The sequence below is a fragment of the Falco punctatus genome (genome assembly GCF_963210335.1).
Source record: "Falco punctatus genome assembly, chromosome: 11".
NCBI classification, from domain to species: domain Eukaryota; kingdom Metazoa; phylum Chordata; class Aves; order Falconiformes; family Falconidae; genus Falco; species Falco punctatus.
In genome coordinates, this window is record NC_137591.1 from 8969208 (window position 1) to 8990932 (window position 21725).

General features: G+C 40.0%; 1 protein-coding gene across 6 annotated transcripts in view; it reads left to right on the plus strand.

Moving 5' to 3' along the window:
* BEND5 (BEN domain containing 5) overlaps positions 1-21725 on the plus strand; it is a 557320-nt gene that overhangs the window by 489613 nt on the left and 45982 nt on the right. The gene's annotated exons all lie outside the window — the stretch shown is intronic.

Below are 21725 nucleotides of genomic sequence, written 5' to 3' on the forward strand. Positions count from 1 at the left end.
CTGATATATACTCTGAAAGTCTGCTGTTGGGTTTTTTTTCTGTGAGAATATGAAGTGTTTGCTCTGATGGCAATGATGCCCCTTTACCTGTAGTTTCAGGTTTAAAGTGTAACAAGCCTGAGTGTATTTGTTTGTAGTTTAATAATATACACATCTCCATGTGCCTATGCTTCCCTGGCAGTAACCAGGAGTGTGGTGAATCCTCATTCACCATTCCTTCTCTTCTCTTAAATGTCATAGCTGTCAGCAAAGGAGTGATGTAAAAAATATTAGAACAACGTTTTCTAGATTCTTCTGTGATCTGCTGCTGCTTTCTCTCATGCAGCAAGTGATAGGAATCATTTAGCAGGGACAGCTTAGAAAATGATAGCAGCTGAGTAAATCTGACTCATAGAATTAAATATCATGGATTGAATGGGCTTGTGCCAAACTTTCCCACTGGATTTAATGTAAGACTCTGACCCTTGTGGTATTACAAAAGTGGGTCAAATTTTCTGTGCTTGTACAGTAGGTCTTTTGACATTTTGCCAACGCCAGTATGCACTATCAAAGGTTTTATCATCAGCTGCCAAAGACATAACTACAAGCTTTGAATTCCAATAAAGAGTGTAATTGAATGGACCATGTCTCAAGAAAATAACAGGGGGTTTGGGTGTGGGGGGATGTGTGTGGATAACAGTGCATGTTACACCTCTGTGTTGCCATGAGGAAATTGGGCACCGAGGCTCAGCTGGAGACTAGGTGGCAAAGACGACACCATCAGGAAGGAGACAGTTTTATCCTTGTACATTGGAAGACGTTTTAGTGCCCCTCTCAGACCCCTGCAGGCACCAGTTCTAGGCCGTTCTGTTGTGTCCAGGAGCTGCAGGTGAGCTCCACTGGAAACACAGCACATGGCTCAAAAGGGAGCTTTTCTTCTTTGTCTTCTCCCCTTCAGTACTAGCGGCCTAGTCCCGATCTTGACCATTCACCTCTCACTCTTACTCTCTTAATTTTAATACAAAGATTTTTTGATCTTTGTTGTTCGCAGCCCTCAGCCCCAAAAATCCAATGCCTGTTTTTCTCGAAGTAATATTGGTTCTCTTCTCCACAACCCCTCTTGCGAGGCAGAGCTGATGACATTTTTATTGCTGCAGTCTATATTTCATCTGCCTGTAAGTCTATAGCTTTGCGATTTTCCCATCTTGTCCGCTTTGTCATGGAGGTTCCACAGGCTGGTGAACCCAGAGTTCTCAGTTGAAGTCACTTTTTCCCCTTCGTGTATCATCAGCATGACAGTTTGTCATCGCAGAAGTATTTATAGGATTGGTAACTGCTTCACAGCCTCAGGTGGGGAATAGGAGAACAGAGAGCTAAGGATAAACCACTGTTGGATGTCCATCATCCACAGCAGGTCTCAGTTCATCCAAGGCAACGGTGAAGCAATGCCAGAGGTACAGGGCAGCTTAGCAGTGCGACAGCCAACGTTGCAATTGTAGAAGCTTGAATGTTGTCCAAAATGAAATAAAATCGAATCTTCTAAAATGGCGATAATCCTCCTTATATTACCGGGTTGATACTGGAGGGGATCTTTTATCTGTGAGTGTGCTGTATAACCTCAGGCTGGTTGTGCACCAGACCCAGCCTCCCTTGCAGTTCTTATAACTCTTAATTCTGGCAGCACAGAAGTTAATAGTTTAGGAAAATTTTGCTTTTCTTTATAATTAAGTCTGTAGAAGGTAGAAATCAACAGTACAGTGCGTTTTCCCAGCAGAGACCGTAAATTAATTAGGAGCAATTTGCTGTCAGAAACAATTTCCATAATTTTAAGTAAAAAAGCAGAAAACCCGTTTTTATCCTGAAGTGATTTAACTCCTGTGAAGATGAATTACGTGAAATTGTGATTTACCTGCTCCTGGCTCCTGGTACCCAGAATGATGTGGATGATGATTCAGGTGGTGGTTACTAGTGCTGGGGCAGAATTTCTGAGAGTGATGCCCTCTTCCTCCGCCGCTCAGATCTTGACCTTTACATAACAGAATTGTCTTTGACACTTGCAAATTCCTGTCAGGAGATAATGAACAAATTGCAGTGCTAATCGAACACAGGCCTTTTCTAGGCTTTTGCCTGATAGTCACGCAGCAAAGGTCACAGTCTAACTAATGAGGGCTTTGGGTGATACCTACACAATATGTGGGCTTTTCTGAAAGGCCAAAATTTATGGGTGCCACTTGGGGACAATTCAGCAATCACAAGCATCTTAGAAGTACAGGAAGGAATGATCCATCCATCACCAAAGCCCCATTATTGGACTTAAACACTCAGCCTCATATGCATAATTGCCAGACCTTGGGCTCCTCAAAAAGGCCTCAGTGTCATTATGATAGATCCTCCTCCCTGTTTACCAGGAAGAATGAACATGAGATGGTCCATTGTGGCATTTAGTATTTCAGCCCATCAGGGTTTTAGGGTGATTTGCAGATATCAAGTCACTGGGGTGCTGATTTAAATGAAGGGAGCATTTGCAGAATCATAAATTTGTCCTATGAAGTCTATTATGTGGATACCTTTCTGCAGCTGATAAGCTTTAAAAAATTTACTGCTTCACACTTGCGTTTTCTCCTTTTTTTTGTGGCCTTTTCAGGTGTGAATATATTTATTAGTCCTTTCTTTCTTTGCTGATGTACAATTAAAGCAGTCTGACCTCTAGCTGCCAAAGGCTTCACCAAAATACATTTTAGAAACTGTGCCTTCCAGAGGATAAAATCTGCTGTATCATTAGTTCTTGCTTTAAAGTGACATGTACACTTTATTAAAACTGTTTCCAAATACATAGGAATTATAGGCTAGAGATGAAAAGGCACTGGAAGATAAATTAGGGTACTATCCTCAAAATCTGCAAGTTACCTGCAGAATATTAAACCAGCCTGGAGAGCAGTAATGCGGCAATGCTGCTCAGCTACTTTCTCAGTGTGCTAGCACCAGATCGCAATCTAAGCAATTGCATTTGGGCTGGTCTCAATCCGTTTCCACTGCATACAGTCTGATGCTGTTTCCTCTCATAAAAAGGTCTGTAGGATTGCCATGTGCATTTCAACAGCTGCTGCATTTCAGTGGTGGGTGAAGCAGTCCCTACATATAGTTGATGTATCAGTTTGGCTCACACTCTTGGATTCTGTGGGATGTAAGGTGTGACATAAATGGATGTTATATAAATATTTTTGGGGTTTAGAAATACAGGCTATAGCAAAAGCTTGAATTAGAATTGACAGCATAATCAGAATCTACATTTCACACCACAGGGATGGTGCCTTGTGCGATGCAGTCTGCTAAGTACCACCCAGCATTACTGTACGCTTCCAGATCTTCGAAGGAATTATGAGATGTGAGTTTTGTTAGTCTGTGTACTTTTTCTTTCGTATTTACTTAAAAGTACCTGTTGGGTTGTTTGGTTTTTTCCCCATTAAATGATCTTGCAACTGTTTACTTACTGACAGATTCAAACCCACTGCCAGCTGAGGATATCTTTTTCAGCAGTGCAATACTTGCTGAGTGTCTGGGTACCTCTTAGCTCATAGAACTGCTGAAAGGCAATGAAGACACCCTCTCCTGGTCATCCACTGAATGCATTAATTTATTTTTAAATGAGCTTGCAAGGCCTATTTGTGTGTGTGTGCTCATTTAAGAATGTGTTTGGAAATTAGTACCCATTTGAACTCTGACTCTGAGACAGTGACATGAGACATCTCTTTCAAACCGGCATCACCAGGTACATCAAACACCAGGTCCAGGTAAGCTGTGCTGGCTGTGATAAGATTGGACACACTGGTCCATGCAGGGAGAAGCATCTTGTGTAACAGAGTTTGAACACTGCCGTCAAGATCAAAAGCTGAATGACTCCAGGGTGTATCTGTCCTTGAAGTTTTGTTTTGGGTTGGTTTTTTTGTCATTCGGCATAAAGTGCCTTAAGTCAGTGAGTTTTTGTTTTGAGTCACTTTGTAATCTCCCCTCCAAGTAAATCCTATGGCCATTGCTCTTCCCACTCACAGTGACAGCACCTGAAAGACCAGGTGTAACATTTGTTGAATGATGGCCCTGTCTGGGTTGTATCAGCAGGTATGAGAAAAAGATCAAAGCTGGTTTTGTGCTTTGTGTCACTTGTATCTTCTACTTTGTGGAACCTTGCACTTTTGAGGGAAATTGCCTGCCATGGACTATCCAGCCCATTTCAAAACACACAGTCAGCTCTTTCCCATACAGCATCCAGCATAAACCCTCAGAATCCCTGTTGTGTGTATAACTTCTGAGTCAGGCAGAATCAGCTGCTATTTTGACAAGGTGTACGCTGGCCATCACATGATCTTGTGTGTAAATACATATATATAAAAACAGTATAAAAGCATGATCAATCTCTGCATGTGTCATACACAGCATGGGTGCATTAGCTATGACAAAACCGCTCCAAGAATGTATACCTTTTCAAAAAATGTATGTACACAGTGTTGGGCTTGTAATACATTGAGGATTATACTTTGGACCACTTTGGCATTGCTTAGATATAATCTCTCTAGCTCTTCAAAACATTCAGCTAGTCTGCCTTCTTACAAGATCCTTTGCTCTTGCAAGTCATGTAAAAAGAGTTTATAGGAAAATATCCCTCGTGTGCATCTAGCCTCCACTTTAAGGTCTTCCTTTTGGTCTTCCAAGTATATGTACTACTACTCTAGTGCTGCTGTTAGATTAACAACTTTTGGTTTTAATCTAAATTTCCAGTTAGAGAGAGGTCTTTTCAGCCAGAATGGGTTAACTACAAAATACCAGATCAGTAGGGGACCTAGGATAAAAAGCTTGATTACCTTTAGCCATAACTAGGCCAGGATTTGGAAAGTTCCTTGCAGTCCAGACCTGCCCTCTGAAAATGGCCGTATTCTCATCCTTGTCATGCTCCTCATCCTGGGTGTAAGGATGGCTGCACCCTCTGGGGTTTGCTGGGCTGCTTATGCCTTCCTTCTTAGTGGACACAACAGTCTTGCTACTAATCCCAAATGCTTCTCTTACGTGTAAGCACAGACTCCTATATTTATTCCATAGGAACAGTGATGTCTTTGTGTGGGATGTTTCTGTACATCCTAATGTGGATATACTCGACATCATGTCACATGCTAAAGTGCTTCAGGGAAAACTTTTAGGAGGTTTGTCAGGGCACAGCCCCAGGCACACCGAGGAACGGCCTAGGTAAATCAGTGCTAAAACTCCTCATTGACAGGCAGTTCTATGACCAAGATAGTCATGAAGCTGTTGTCTCCACAGCTGTTCATTCTTTTTCTGGAAGGTTGGGGGGTTTTGTTGTTTTTTGTTTCCTCCTACGTAAGTTTTACTTGCTATTAAGCAATTGAAAACATTTTTGCCATGGGATAGGAGAAAGCTTCACACCTCAGGCCACTAGAAACACACCGATCTCTTGGTGCAGATGTATGGGAGGAAATGTGTGAACTCTCGCTACATGGTGTTAAACTTTATAAAATGGATTCTCCTGTAACCTCTTGGAGACCCGCTGCTATCCATTATAACAGAAATAATTTCCATCTGATTTTTCAAGTGGTTGCCGCTGGTGGGATTTAAGCAGAAGGGGCCTCTGATGGTTCCACCTGAATTTGATTCAAAACACCAGGTGGGTATTGGATTCTTATACGGACTGTGCCTTTGTGTATAATAATGTTAAATATAGTTTGTTCTTATAATTAAGAATGGTATTTAGTTAAAACAATTCCCAAACTGGGAAGATCATTGTAACTGACAACACAGGTGGCTGGGAGAGAGTCTCAGTGAGGGCAAATCATGAACTTAGCAGTGTCCTATATATTAAATGTTTGGTAAACGACTGGAGCTAAGGGGAACAAATAATCCAAGTAAATGAGTAAAATTCCTTGTGTTGTTTAGGGGGAGGAGAGATTATTTGGCTTGGATCCAAGAGAGTGCTTAAAAGCATGTTAAACTTTAATGAGGTAAATAGTCTCATCTCTGTGGTGCAGAACGTTTAGGCTTAATTTTAGGCACATGCTTAAGTTTTGCCAAATTGGGGTCTAAAAAAGAGTTATGCTTTTGCATTTGAGAAGCAGGAATGATATCACATGACTTCTATATTTAATCACAACTACTGAAGGCAGCTGGGATTTTGAATACAGAATACTTAAAGCAAACTGTTCTTGATCAATCCATAGAGAAATACTCAGAGGGAGAAAAAATATATACAGTAAATTTGAATAATGAACAATTTTGAGGAAATTGCAATCTGCTTGCAGACATTTGGAGAGCAGAAAGGAAGCTAAATTTGTTGAGTAAGTTACTTGCTGTGATCTATTCTCTTGGTTTTAATTAGAGGGAAGTGAGCAGTAAGGGAACCCAGAAAATGAGACTGCTGTGGACCGAAGTGCCCAAAGAGAAGACTTTAAGTTGGAAGGTTTTTTTTTTAAAGTGGATTATTTTTCTCCAAGTATTCTTTAAATAGGAGAGGGAAAAAATGGTGCTTTGAAATGTTCATTTGAAAGATATGCTAACTGTATAAACAAACAGAGTGGATGCTTGACAAATTTGACAGAAAACATTTGTGTTTTCTTTGGAATTAAAATCTAAAAGTTTGCTGTAAGAGTTAACTGCATCCACTAACAGCTGAAAACTTTGTAATTTTTCAACATCAAGGTTTATTACTGTATTACCTAAGTATTTTCATCTCAGACTTGCTCATTATTTGCATTTAGTTCAGGATACAGTGAATCGTTCTGTCTTTGAACACCTTACATGACTGACAGCTGCTGTGTAAGATACTAAAATATAACAACTGTTCCTATTGTTTCTTCTAAATAAAAGTTCTGGCCATCACATGCAGGGTCATACCCAGAAACTATTAAATTCCAACACTTCCTTGATCAGGCCACCCTTTACTTCATTAGAGGTCCACAGTGACAGTGTCTCTGCACAACAGAACTTGCTCTTCATAGTAACAGGACATTTGTGGAGGGCGCAACTTTCTCAGACTGGTGGTGAAAAGAAAAATCTGGAGGAACTCAGAGCTATCACATATCCGTCTGCTCCAAGCTCAAGGCATATTTATTTAGCCTTATTTTCTTCACTGCAAAATACAGAGCAGCAGTGTATGTTTACAAAAAAAACCCCAAACCACACTACCAACTAATTAAGAGAGGAAATCAAACCTCTTCTTTTGCATCATCAGTATTAGCAACCCAGTGTAACCCATGGCAAGACAGCTTCTGCATTCATTTTGTCATGTCTGTTGTACTAGGCAGGAGTGTTAGGAGCTCCTACTTTGAACTTTGATGGACTTATAGTCCTAAGTTATTTTACATTTCTTAAAAAACAAATTATTTTAATTATTTTTTTATTCATTTCTATGCCCTTGAAGTCCAAGTCTACGTGGTGGGTGGTCTGAGTACTTTTTAATTGTTTCCATATCTCCTTTTAAATATAACTTCCATTCCACATTTCCATAGTTTGTAGGGCTGCTTTTTGTGATTACTGCATCACCACTTTGAATTCTCTTACAGAAGCTTTTCTTGTACAGAGTAAATTGGACATGATTGCAGTACCTGTGTATTAATCCTACAGCTGGGCAAAAATACAACTGAAACAGTTTCTCCCCCATGCATTTCTAAATCAAAAATAAGCTGTCTGGAACTACTAGAGTTAGTTCAGTTTTTTCACAAGCAAAACTGATAAGACTTTAGTCCAACAGTTTTGTTAGTCAGCTTCTAACAGAGGAAGTGGTGCCCGTTCTAGCTTGCACAGTCTTAGGCAGTGAATGTCAGGACCTTGTGCCTTCCTATTTTCTCTCTCTACCAATGACATTCGTGTTCGTGTCACTCATATCCATGTTTTTTCCCCTTGATTTCATTCATTGTATTATAGTTTTGCAGGATTGTTCTCAGGGTAGAACAGCTTGTTGAAAGGTGTTTATAATAACAATTACACCTACTCCAATCACTAAAGTGTAATCTTTATCTTAATCAAAAATAAAAAGGGGGGGGGGGGACAAAAGAAAAAATATACATCACAAACTACTCCAAAGTTCTGCTTGAGTTATTTTTCAATTACAGCAGGTGAAGCAGAACGAAATTGTTACAACCATTTATTGATTGTGTTACTATCCATTAAGGTACAACAGAAGAAGTCCATCATATTGTGTAACAACTTAACTATTTAAAATAACAACGGCTTCCTATTGTTTCCCTTTTTGCCATTATCCTGACAAATATATTCTACTTCTTTGATGGAAATCAAATTCAGGAATCATAATGAAGAAATTCTGTATTCAAGTTGATGTTACTTCTTTCCTTAGCTATTGAAATTCTTCGGCTTTTTTTGTTGAAAAATAACTGAGGCAGAACAATGGTAATGAAATATATTAATTATATTAATGATGTTTTACTGAAACTGGCTGCTTCCTAAAGAGAGTGCATATATAACTGTAGGAAGACATTCTACCAGCGGGTAGATGATTAACAGGTAATACTGCCCCAGTAGTAATTTCAGCTGCTATGAACTATTCAGCCATCTGACCGACAAACCCTTTGAAGTTTTATGAAGAACAAAATTCTAAGGTGGATGGATGCTCTTTGCTGGGGAGGAAGCCAGTGGAGTTGTTTAATGAATGGCAGATTTAGTATAGTGAGTGATCCTGTAGCCTATAGATGTTGGTGACAGCATGCTAGAGGGCGGCTCTCAATCCAGCAGCAAAAAGGTTCATAAACTAGGTGTTTAACTGGAGCTTGTAGGTGGTGTTCCTGATGACTGGATGCCAGCACCCAGAAGCAATAAATAATGATATATCGTTGCAACTAAAACGCAGTAGTTGTGGTCTAGTCTGCCCAGTGAAGAACCACAAGGTCTTGAGCTGGCCACTAAAACTTTCCTGTAAACACTTTGTTGTACATGTGTGTGTGTGTGTTTAACAAGCACCTCTGCATCTTCTTGGCAGCCCAGTGGGAAAGACTTTCTGGACCTGTTTGGGACTGTGGTAAAAATGGGTCTCTGCCGCAGAGGGGAAATGTTTCTCATATCGCAAAAAAAAGTCCTGCTCCTAGTGATGCCAATTGCTGCTGCTTAGGTAGGGGGGTGGGGAGAACATGGTTGTGCATAGTGTTGCTTCTTGTAGGCTGTAGCAGGTTTTACTGCATAGGTTCAAACCACAGTATATCAGGCCTCTGTGTTATTCCATTTGTTTATTTTCACGAGTTCTTACTTTCACCCACATACCGGCTTAAATTTCCTACTCATAAGAAAAAAAGAAAGATCCCCAAACCTTAGGAAAATATAGATGACAAATAAGATCCCTATTCTACTTCCACCAATGCTAGTACAGAAATGATTAGGACAGGAGCCAGCATCCTTTTCTCCATAGTATCGACCATGTCTTCATCTTGTTGCCACCTCTCTTCCCATTTTCACTTGTCGGACCATTCTTTCCTAGCACTGAAAATCTTGAGGTGCTGTGACAACTCCTAACATAAAATATCATTGCCTGATGTTGTAGCCACAACTTCTCTGTTTGAACCTACTCACTACACATAAGCTTCAAGTTTCTTGTACCTACCTTCAAGTACATTAGGTTTTCTATTTTAAATGTCCATTTAAAGACAAAGCAAAGTTGGCATTTAGACTAGAGCTTGGCTTTGTTGTGCAGTTATTTCTGTCCTAAAATCCCTAGTGATTGTTTCTGGTTTTGAAATCGTCTGGAAGTTTTGTTGCCAATTCCTGCGCCCTGTCCTGCTGTCACTGCGTGTTTGTGCTCTTGCAGCTCTCGGATGTCTTTTATTTGACTCGTACAGTAAATACCTGTCAAACCCCTGAAGTTGTTTCATCAAAAACCCCCTTGATCTCCATAATTGATGCTGAAATGCTCAATATGAATACCAGTTGTGTATGTCAGTGTTCTTTGGGATCAGCTTGAGAAACGTTTTTGTAGGGGAATGCCTCCTGCGCCTGTGCAGTTTGGCTGAGGACACACCGAACAAAAATGAGCTGCACGTCGGGACTGGGTAAGCATTCGCTGCCCTTTGTGCTTTCAGATCTCTGGGCTAATCTTCCTGAGCATATTAAGAGGTCGGAAAATAAATATAAACCCCCTTAAAACATTATTGTGCACATATATGTTTTTTCTTAATATACCTGTACAGATGTTATGCAAAACCTAGGCAACCGTCTTTGAGCCCAGTTTGGGTCTTGTTTGGTGCGGTTCCACTGATGGCCATACAAGTAATACTGATCTCCTTGGTGATGAAGTAACAGGTCACAGATAACTTTATTTCTCTGAACTAGCAGATACCATGCAAATGTGTTGTGTGATTGCTTGTCAGGGGTTAATTTTGTTCTCAAAGCACATTTGGGAGTGTGTTCAGGCAGCACACAAAATGAAGGCTTAGAATCAAAGCAAGCAGGCTATCTCTTCCCACAGATCTCGCAGAAAAATTTAGGAGCTGAACGATGCAACATGTGCATAAAAGCTTGATAATGTTTTTAAAACATATCACTTGAAATATGTTAACGCATATGTTCCTTCATTTAGAACTCTTTCATAATACATAATTTGGCCCTTTAGTTTTACACCCATCTCATTACGGCTCATATGCAAAGAGAAACCTTTCCAAAATTTTCTCCTGGTCTTTCCCCAACACTGGCCTGACCTTTCCTTCCCACTTAAGTCTTGTAAAGTCCCTTCTCTCTCTTCACTTCTCACCCTCCAGCTCTTTCAGTGCCATTTCCAGTCTGGTAGCAGTTTATCCCACAGGCGTTTGTAAGGGTGGCAGCTAGCTGCAGTCTGCCTGGAGCAGCATTCAGCTCGCTCTCATTTCAAAAGTTTAAAGGTTTCCCATGGTTCAGATTTGCCTGATTGTCTGTCTGTGAAGAACTGGTTCTTTTTAAGCATCAGGTTAGGTGGGTTTTGGTGTTTTGTTTTTTTTTTTAACTATTTGTATCAAGATTAGGTAAACAGGGTTTACCTGTCACAGAAATTGTTGGTCAAATAGGTAAATCAAAGTTCCATGTTGGTTTTACAGAAAAGTTTAAATTCCGGTAAGAGTGTGCATGCACACAAGCTGTCTATGAAGACCAGTCTAATTTCTCAGTCCCAGTAAGATAATAAGCCAGTAGGTAGAATGACATTTTCATTTGGATACTGCGGGAGAAGCGGATAAATCATTGCTCAGAAGTTCCTTGGATAAGGCGAAGGTAACTCTTTTTGTACCATATTTTCAGTTAAATAAAATATGACCTTTACACAGTGCTGTGAATTGGCCTTGAGCGCACCTCTAGGTGGAATTACCTCAGCTTCCCAACTATCACATGCTGCGGGCTTCCACTGAGCCCTTTTTGTACGCGTACGTATTACAATGCTGATTTGGTTAAGTCTCCAGTTACTCAGATGTATGGCTTAATTAAATCAGGCTCTTTCCTGATTTCTAAATTTTATATGATTTTGCTCTCAGTAATTCCCTTTCAAGGTCAAAAGCAATCTCTGTGCTTCTAGGAAGATTCTACTTTGCAGAAATTTTTGATGCTCTTACAATTCATGATTTTTACTAGAAATTCCTTTGCCTCAGCAGATATGGGGTGACCAGGTGATGCTGAACAGTACCTGCAGGGAGCAGCGTTCTTGATCTATCCCATTTTGTGTAAAGCGGGGTAGAAACTTCTGCTTTAATTATTGCTGATAGATGACTTCCCTGTGCACTAGGGTCAGGAAGTCTGAGTCATGAGATTTTGAAATGCCAGACGCTGGTCATGGTGAGAGGAACCAAGGTGACTCTTGAACATCTGAGTGTGCCTATCAACATGACCTGGTAGAGAAAAGTGGGAATTCAGGGAAGAAAGAACAAAACTGTTACTGCACTTTTCCACCAAAGTCTAGCATTGAAAAGTTGAAAATTGGGTTGAAACAGGAAAGAGGCTTCCACATGAAATCCTTTTTTGTGATTAGCAATCTGTTTTCAGAGTTTGAACCTTTCTGGGTTTGCTTGTCATTTTGTTTCCAAATCAACAACGCTGACGGATTGGATTTTTTATATTTATTTACATCATTTCCTCCCTTGCCTTTCTTGCTCCTCACCTCTGCTTTGCTGCATATTCTAACATGAATGTGAACAGCTGGAAAATACAAATAAATATTTTAGTGTGAACTACAGCTCCATTTCTAATGCCTCGTAAACTTACCATTTTTTAGAAGCAAAAGTTTTATGCTGAAATAGTTCCAAAATCTGCCTAACAGTACTTTCTGTATGCTGTTTAAACTAAATGCAGAAAATACCTCAACTCTTGAAGTAAATTAAGTCTATATTTTGATAAGCCAGTAAGCACAACAGCTTATTCTTTGTTTCCCCCACAACATATGGGGCATTCTGCTTATTGTCTTTCACTCATTTTCAGGATTCTCCTTTGAGCTTTTGTCAGCAAAGACATACACTTCCCTCGGCGGTTTGTTTCTTCAGAAAAACACTAGGTGAATTTGAGTAATTTCCTCTTGCAAGAATGTATTTGGCTTGAGAGTTTAGGTGAATTATACTCTGCTGATTAGTGAAGCAAGTGCTGTGCTCCATCTGCTAGAGAATGGGAATGGGATATTTATAACGTGATGGATGTTACTGTTGGGTGGGTTTGTAGTGCTTCAGTATGACTAAGCGGTTCACTAGGGTTGTAGGTTGCTTCGTTTGGTTTGTTTTAAAGAGAACATGCTGGCTTGGCATTAGGGAGTATTACTGCAGAATTGTGGCTTTGTGCAAGAACTACAATTAATATATTCAGCAACAGGGACAAAGTCAAGGCAATTACTCTGTTAAGAAGAAATCTGGGGAAAGAAATGCAGAGAAATAGGGATTGCTACACACGGAATATGATTTCTCTGTTATACGTGAATTTCCAGTGCTAGATTTTTGTTTCCCCTCAGAGCAATTAGAGAAGGTAAAGATGAAATTTCTTCTGCACTCATTGTGCAGTGTCTATAAGAATGTTCCTGTTGTCCTCGTTTGCTCAGATTTACCCATCTACATTTTTAGAAGTCGTCTTAAAATTCACACATTTACCCATCCCAGGAATGGAAAGGTATTTCAGTGCTGCAGAAATGCTCTGTGGTGTTGTTAGGGTGGGTCTAGCAAATGCATTCATTTGTTTTGATAAGTGGAATGAACCCTTGAAAACACTCCCATTCATTTCTTAACAGGCTTTTCCTTCAATATGACTAGAGTGACTATTCATTTTCCAGCTTATCGAGATGACATAGTTATAATAAACTAAGAAATCTCAAAAAGACTCCCAAACCCAGGAAAACTAATTGTGGTAGAATTGCACAAGGATGTGTTAGTAATGAACCATATTGAAATTGCTGCTCTTTAAAAGTCAAAGGGATGTATTCTGCTCTGAAGTAAGGCACTTGTTTTTCTTAAGGTCATACAAAACAAAGCACATTATTTGAACAAATGTCAGAATAATACGTCTGTAATGAAATATAGTATTTACTCGCTTTCAGCATATGAACTGTGACAAATCTGGAAAGGGAATCAACAGTCACTGCTCTTGTTAAATGTCCTTTTAATATTACATGTTTACATTGCCAGACCCATGTGTACCTTAATGATTCTTGGAAGTACTATGACTTGGCCCAAAGGAAAGCACAAACCTAATACTTCATTTTGTGTGAATTAAATGCAGCTAATTAAAGTGAAGGAAAATTAAAAGGAATTAGGTGAAATAAAAGTGCTACTGTAAGGCTTTTATTAAATGCTTACATAGTGAACAAAGAATGTGAGGGGAAAAAATGAACCACTGATGCATTTATCTAAAAGCTGTTTACTGCAGCCTCCTGGTCGGTGAGCGAGGCACAGTCTTCAGTGCCTTACATATCCTGAGTCCCAGCTTGCAAAGGTTTGGTCCCTTTGTCATCCAGGAGGGTATCTCCTATGAAATTATCAAATCTAAAATGAGATGCCACTTGCCACATCGTACAATGGCGTCCTGCATGGATGAACAAGTTACCCATGGAAAATGTTACGGATAACGCACACGTTCCACCAGTTTAGTTGAGGCTAAATAAACATTTGCTTTCTTCTCAAAGGAAGTTAAGGTCTTATAACCCACCCAGCTCCCACTGAGGTAAGTGGAAACACGAACAGATCCTGCGTGGGTGTCCTGGTTTTGCCCAGGGTGAGGGGAGTAAGTGTGGTACTTCGTTGCCAGCTGGGTTAAACCTCCACAATGGGAATAATAAAGACAGACCCTGCCAGGGAACACACAACGCCACGGAACTTGATGATGGTTACATCTCCAAGCAGAAGAGGTTAAACTTCATACTCTGAATTTTTAAAAGATGTTTGTCTCTGTCATTTATTTTTGGGGGCTAATGCTGATGTACGTTCTTAGAAACGTATTTTTAAGAAGCTATTTGCATGAAGAGCCTGTGGGTAGAGATTCATGCTCAGATTAAGGGCAGGCAAGAAGCTGACAGACAGGCATGGATGTGGTCTAACAGACCAGGAAGACAGCTGACCTGCTGGGTAAGACCAACCTACAGGGTACTGTTGCTGGGATTCAAACATCCCAGTTTGATTCTGATGTCAAGAAACTTCATTCAGAAGCCAGATGTTACTTAATAACCAGGTGAGGCTTTTTATTTTCATGGAAGTGTGAGAGTAAAAGCCAAGAGGAGACAGTAAGTAGGCAAAATTGGGGCCAAGTACATCAATTTTGAAAGCTTTGTGGCACTTGAGATGGACAGTTGCTTTCATGGTAGTTACTAGGAGAGATAGAAGGGAAAATTTTATTAAAACTCACTAACATCTGTTCCTCTGAGGAACAGAAAAAGGCTGAGGGAACAGTAAGAGAGGAAGTGGCAGAGTCTAGGGGCAACTGTACAAAAGGCCAAGCACATGGGTAGGGGAGGAGGATTTAAAGTAGATGAAACAGAAGTTGGCTTGATGAAGTTGAGACAAAACATGGAATTACACAAAATTTGAAATTATTTTTTACGATATAAACCCTAAATATTTCAGTTGTTGAAACCAAAGTCTGGTATTATTGTCCTCAGGACACCTCGACTTCTTTTTTTTTTTTTCTTTTTCTTTTTTTTTTTTTTCCCCTTATTTGTTTGTTCTGACTTGGAAATAAAATACTTGTGGTGCCAACATTTCAAATGCTATGGAAATCCTGGATGCTATCCAGCTTTTGCTGCTTTTATTGTACCTTAGGTCCCACAGAACGACTATATTGCTCTTCTAACAAATTACAGTTTGTTTTTTCTGAGCAAAGCTTACCTCTCCTGGCTTTGTTAATGAGTCAGGATTTTTACCGTAAGTGAGTGGCCATTCTGTATATACCCAGCAGAACTCTGCATTGCTTGTGATGAGGGTGACTGCACCAAAGAGGGCTAATGGGAGGGATAACAATCTCCGACAGTGGGCTTGGTGCTCACAGTGAAACATACACTGGCAAATATCACTGAACGCGCTAGTTCTATATATTTAGGTTCATTTTCTGTTCTTACTTATGCCTTCATATCTCTTACTTTCAGGTCATTTAAATAAGAGACATGTGGTGGGACTCTATCATTTAAGCAAAATTGGTATTCTGCCATCCATGAAATTGCATGGACACCTTCAACTTATCCCAAAGTGCAAATTATGTGTATTTCTCTCCTTTAAAAAGTCAATGTGAATAAATGCTTAAAAATATGGGTCACAAAAAACATTAAAAAGGATCTTTTTTTTTTTTCCCCTCCATGGTTCATTTTGTTATTTCCAGCTTTCCTATCCCTCCTTTACTGCAAATATATTGAGTTGGATTGTCATTGACTAAATAACGGGAGATTTGACACACCTGCCATCAATTTATTGTTTCAGTAAAGGTGCTTATATATTCCTCGTGTTTGCTCCTGCTGGAGTAGCTTCTTTCATATAAGCTATGCCTGTACTTCCTAGTCTGTCCACGGGAGCAAGCCCAGGAAGATGACTTGATGCATTCCCAGCCTATGACCTGTGTGACCGCATTGCTACACAGTCTTTAACTCCGCTGCCTGTAAACCCCAGCAGTGTCCGAAGCAGCCTGTTTGACTTCTCTGCCTGATGGTTTAATGACAATATTCCCCCATGCTGCAAGGTGTGCATGTTCACGCAGCACAGGGATGCATTTGGGTTTGCTGCAGGCCAAGTACAGGAAGAAACATCTCACTATCATACTTCTGGTCTCCCCTAAAATGCCAGGTGTCTGGGTTCAAGTGCACTCTGGAATATACAATGTAATTCTGGGGTTTAGCAGGACCAGAAAAGTGTGACTGCTTACTGTAAATTGCTTCTTTCTGTTAACACCCTTATATTAGCACCTAACCAGTGATCAAGCCACAGAGTCTTTGACAGCCACCCAGGAGATTCCTGGAGTCATCATCTGGTCCAATACCCAACCCAAGCCAGGGAAACCTGTACCGTGCTTGAAGGATGTTTCTCTAACCTTAGGGACAGAGATTCCCCATCCTTTGTAGCCAGTAGCCACGGTACCTTATAGTCCAAGGTCAGTGTGGTTTACTGATGTCTAAACTAAATTGACCTTGCTGAAATAAGAAGTCCATCGCTTCCACCCTCTCCACTACTGAGAGTAAATCATTCCTTTCCATTTTTGCAACAGACTTTTAAATGTCTGAAGTTTGCTTTTCTTGAGACCAAACAACTTCACACCTTCCAGCCATCCACTGTGCATCATCTCTGTAAACTTTCCTGCTCTCCCCTGGCCTCCCTGTGTAATACTGCCTTCACAACTAAGGCCTTGTAAAAGCTGAACAGAGTGAGCAGATGAAGTCCCTCATTTGTAAAGTCTGATACTGTTGACTTGTGTTGAGTTTCTGATTTAAAATAAGCCACAGTTTTTCTTACAAAAGCTCCCTCTCAAGTTGTCTTCTAGCCTGTATTCGTTCAGTTAGTTATTCCTCATGTATAACCTTGTCCTTATTGATCTGTCACCATTTTTTCATCAGGCTCTTTCTCCAATTTGTCATGCTCATTCTGAATTTTAATTCTGTCCTACAATATTTTTGTGGTCTTTTCAGCTTGATACCAATGACAGAGTCCCTGAAAATGATGAAGGGGGAGGAACAGGATACTCAGTCTGGATAACTTATTTCCTAATTCTGTCATTTATTATGAATTGTTTGGCCTCTATGAAATGCTGTTAGTAAGCTGATGCCCATATTATCAGTAAGATGTATGTATACCTATTATTTCCTAAGGTACATTGTTTATGAAATATTGAACTGTTATGAAAAATTATGAAATGTTGAAGCTGAAGGTGAAAAGAATGGTAAAATACCAGTATGGATAGATATTCTGGGTTCAGCAATCAGAGTAATACCAGCTGTTTGCAAGCCTGGAGAGCGGAAAGAGCAGTTAAAGCCTACAGAAAGGATAGTCCCCAATTTCAAATTTACTGTTTCAAAGACGGTGAACATTTGCAATTTAATCTGGAATAACAGCAGTTTGGCTCCTCAAGATGAGACGATAGCAATTCAATTAGTTAATGTGTGTGCCTACACTTAGAAACACTAGCCTAGCTTTTAATGATGTAACACCTTCCTCCAGTTCTTCATGTAAGGTGACTTGCAGACTTGTTTCTGCCTTCAGGGTTAAGAGATAAAGTGGGATCTTTTAATAATCCCAAATGGCAGGACCTGCCTGCTCTGTGCCATCTAGGAAGTCTTGATTTGCTTTTCTGGGCCTGCTCCATGTCTTGAAGATGGTGCAAGTTGCATTAGATTTTAACAAGGTAGAATAAGATGAATACGTGACGAGACCTGATCCCATCCTTATGGCGTTCGAATGTGCTGCAGTTGTTCCAAGCCTACTTGCTTCACCGGCTTTTCAAACTGCTGTTCGTATACCATTGGCTAAAAATGAATGAGGAGAAGTACATTTCCTTACTGGTTGTGCCTGAATTTATGGCTATTGAGCCTCCACCTTTCAGTTGTGATCTCTCTCATATATGTAATAACACATTTTCTGTAGGTGATGAGGTTTCTGTAACTTGTGATGAACTGCAGGCAGCAGTTTGGTTTATGTTGTAATGCTTCTTTGTGTGTACCTGAAAATGGGTCATTTTTCTCCTGCAAGAATCACAACAGGTATCTCTGCAGGGGGACAGCCATCGGTTGTACTGCACAGGGAAGGAGAGATGCTGCCGTTAGGTTTACTCCGATTAAACTATTGCTGTAGCTGCAACAAACCTACCCAGATGCAGGCTCTAAGCTTGCTAGGTTAAAATTGTTCCCAGGAATAAATAAAAACGATGATGATGAGGATTGCCTCTTTAACAGACATGGGAATGGAAATTTGCAACTCGTGGGTTCTGGTTTGGGGACTGCAGAGATTGTTTCCTCGCATGACCTTTATAACAAGAGTGTCAGACTTCATCCTGTATGTATCAGACTAGTGTGGCATTGGATATTAATCCTGATAGAAAAGGATTATGTGATTTTCACAGACACTGAGACAGATTATCCTTTTTGGCCTGGCTGGAAGGCAGTGAGAGTCTCTTTCCGCAGATGCTGGCGGATAGCAGTGTTCCTGGGAGAGCAGTACCAGAATAATGGAGCATGAACAGCAGCTCTGGCTTGAACTTTGTTTTCACTTTCTATCGTTTTTGTTGTTCAAATGTGTTGCCTTTGAGGAGCTGCTTCCTTGAGCGAGGGTGGTTGCATGGATGGCAATGGTATGGACTTTGAGAAGTCTGTTTATAAGCTCTTTGAAACACCTGATTAAAAATACTTGAAGAAACTTTTAGGATAACATCACATTAAAAAGAAGTCCTTTTACTTTGTTCCTAGCTGCCCATTCTAACATTAAACCTTTTGCCCAATATTTTGATAAATAATATTTTTTCCTTAGGTCTGGACACAACTGGTAATTTTGATATTTGACATGTTTAGCCCTAGTATCTCTGCTGGTTTCACACTGGATAATATGAGAACCAGTCATGTTTTTTTCTGGTTTGATACTCGCTTCTCACCACCATCTATCCTAGGGACCACATCCCATTCTCTCACCCCCTCACTAAGTTGCCTCCCTGAGCTTCCCTGGTCTATCCCACAGAAAAATGCTGTTTCCAGGAGCAGGCAGGAATGGCTGCTTTTTCTTGCAAGAAAAAAAATCAGGTTGCTGCTGCTATAAGCTATTTTGGCACCATTGCTTCAGGGGCTGAGGGGTCCTGATTATCTGTGTGAAAGGTTTTTGTTGTGTAAGGGCTGTTCCCCACCTTCTCCAGGGAAGAGCAGTGGTCTGGGTAGAGGGTTTGGTGCTGCCCAGTGCTCACCAGCTGCACCGTGCTGTACTAGATTAATGATATAGGACAGATCTGCACAGGGTAAACTGGTGTTGCTTCAGCCACTGCCTGGTGTATCAATTTACGATAACTGAGTCATGTGAAATACAAATATGTTAGGTTTTGATGTTTTGTTGTGGTGCAAATTACAAAGGAAATTTCAGTCATACATAAAACCTTCTGGCTAGCTGGCTAAAGCCATCGGCTTGCACTAGGATGCTGCAACCTGGGGCCCCTTGCTGAAGTCCATATAATTTACATAACTTTTTTTTCCTTTATTTTTTATAGAAACGCATTTAAAAATACATGAGCAAATATGGAAGTTTAAAAATATATATTTTAAGGTCTTCTATATTTGCCTTCTGACTTCTGAGAAATTTAATACAGAGAGTATTTTCTCAGACCTTTCGGAGAGCAACCTACTCTTTCCTAAAGTAGGTAAGATCAGTTTCTCCCCAGAAATGTACATTTTTCCCTGGTGCCTTGACAGGAGTCTCATGGAATGCACACCTAGCTTTCAGACAGCCAAAGTACAGAAAAATGAAGGGGAAAAGGAAAAAGTCCCTCTCGCCCTGATGTGAAAGCAGAAATGTTTGCACGCTATGTCAGTAGCTTCTGCTCATTAGACCTGCAAACTGCCCAGTGAAAAATGGTCTGAAAATAAATGTGCAGTGAGTCATTTTTTTTCTTTCCCTGAGTTATACCTTTAATTAATCTCAATCAGTTTACAAAATCCATTTTTACTCAGATTCAAAAACCATGTACTTTGACAAATAAATCTAGTAGCCTGTGTACAGTGTTTGTGATTGTTGCTGCTTAAGACCTGTCAGCAAATGTATCATTACTAATTGCCCAAGTTTCAGCAAATCAAAACACTATAGGTTTATGTTAAGGAGGGAGTTCAGCCCTTAAATTACTGCATTAGCTTTAAACTGCTTTAGTGCATCACATGGAGGCATGTCAGTTTAAATTCAAAAGTAATAATTCAAACAGTTGTCAATAATTGAAGACAGCATACATAGGGTTATTTGTTTTAATCCAGTTAGGCTTGCTCTTTTGATTTGGTTTGGTTTTATTTTTTCCCCTGTATCCCCAAATCCCTAATGGACCTAAGAGACAAGTATATAAGCAGCAGGTGAAGGTCATTTAAAAACTTGGTCTACTTACTTCAGTAAAACCTAGGCTCAACTCAGGAGATCACATGCAAATTGCAAACAAACACAAAAACCAGTCCAGTGACAGAAATGTGACCAAAGTATGGATTTTATTACAATAAGTGCAACCATTCCACCTCCCTTGTCTCTGCAGTAGCATGTTACATTTCATGTTACAAGCTTGCTGTGAACATTCTGCATTTGTTGCCTAGTTGTTTTTTGATACTGCCTTTCCTGGGTTTGTACCCATCCTCCCCACATCTATGCAAGTTTGCGTTGCTGCAAAGAAATGAACCGTAAAAACACTTTAGCTTGCATTGTTGCAACTATCTTGAACCAACTTAAGATCTCATTTAATCCCTTCCCTTTTCATTCAGTTTATTCTTTAAAAAAAATATGAACACAAGTGTACACTTCTTCTCATAACAGGGACATCTTTATGACTTCAAGTTGTATTTTGCAGTAATTTTAAAAGATTTTTCTCTCCTCTTTCTTTTTACATCTTTGCTGGCCATACTTCTGCCTGGTGTTTCATCTACAAGTTGCTGTGCCGTAGACCCTGTAACCCCAAAGACCTGCATCTCTCAGCAATGTACTAGCAGCCTTTTAAAAAAAGCAAATCACTTTGGGAAATGCCAGATTTTCAGAATAATATAGTTATTATTTACATTGCATGCTATTGAAAGTATATCTTTAATGTTCAACAGGCAGTCATTTATTCTGGATAACTAAGGTAAAGGCAGCTCAGTGTGGTATAGGGCTGCTGGGAAGGCTCTCGTTCACCCTGGGCATACCAAGAGTCTTAAAACAAACCTTAGAATAGTCAGCAGCCCCTTTCTCAGTTACACTGTGCTGTAAAAATAGTCACCCAGACTAGCAACCAGAAATTTGACCTTATAATGCTCTACACTAAAGCTACTCATTGTTACAATAATCTTGTTTTCCTGGCTTTATTCTGTCCCCTGGATTGTTGCCTGATAGTGATGACTTTTTAGGGAGATTTTTATTGCATGTGGAAGAATATGGGTCAGATAATACTCGGAGACTGTAGCAAGAACTCTCCCGAAAGTCAGGTCTTTGCTAATACAGGGGCATAGGTGGAGAGAGAATTGCTTTGTTTTGGGTGGGAATGAAAAGAGATTGATTTTAACACTGTGGATGTTTATCACTGGAAATGATTTTTTAATGTGTCTTAGAATTCTTACCTGTCCATGAAATAGAATAGATATAATGTAA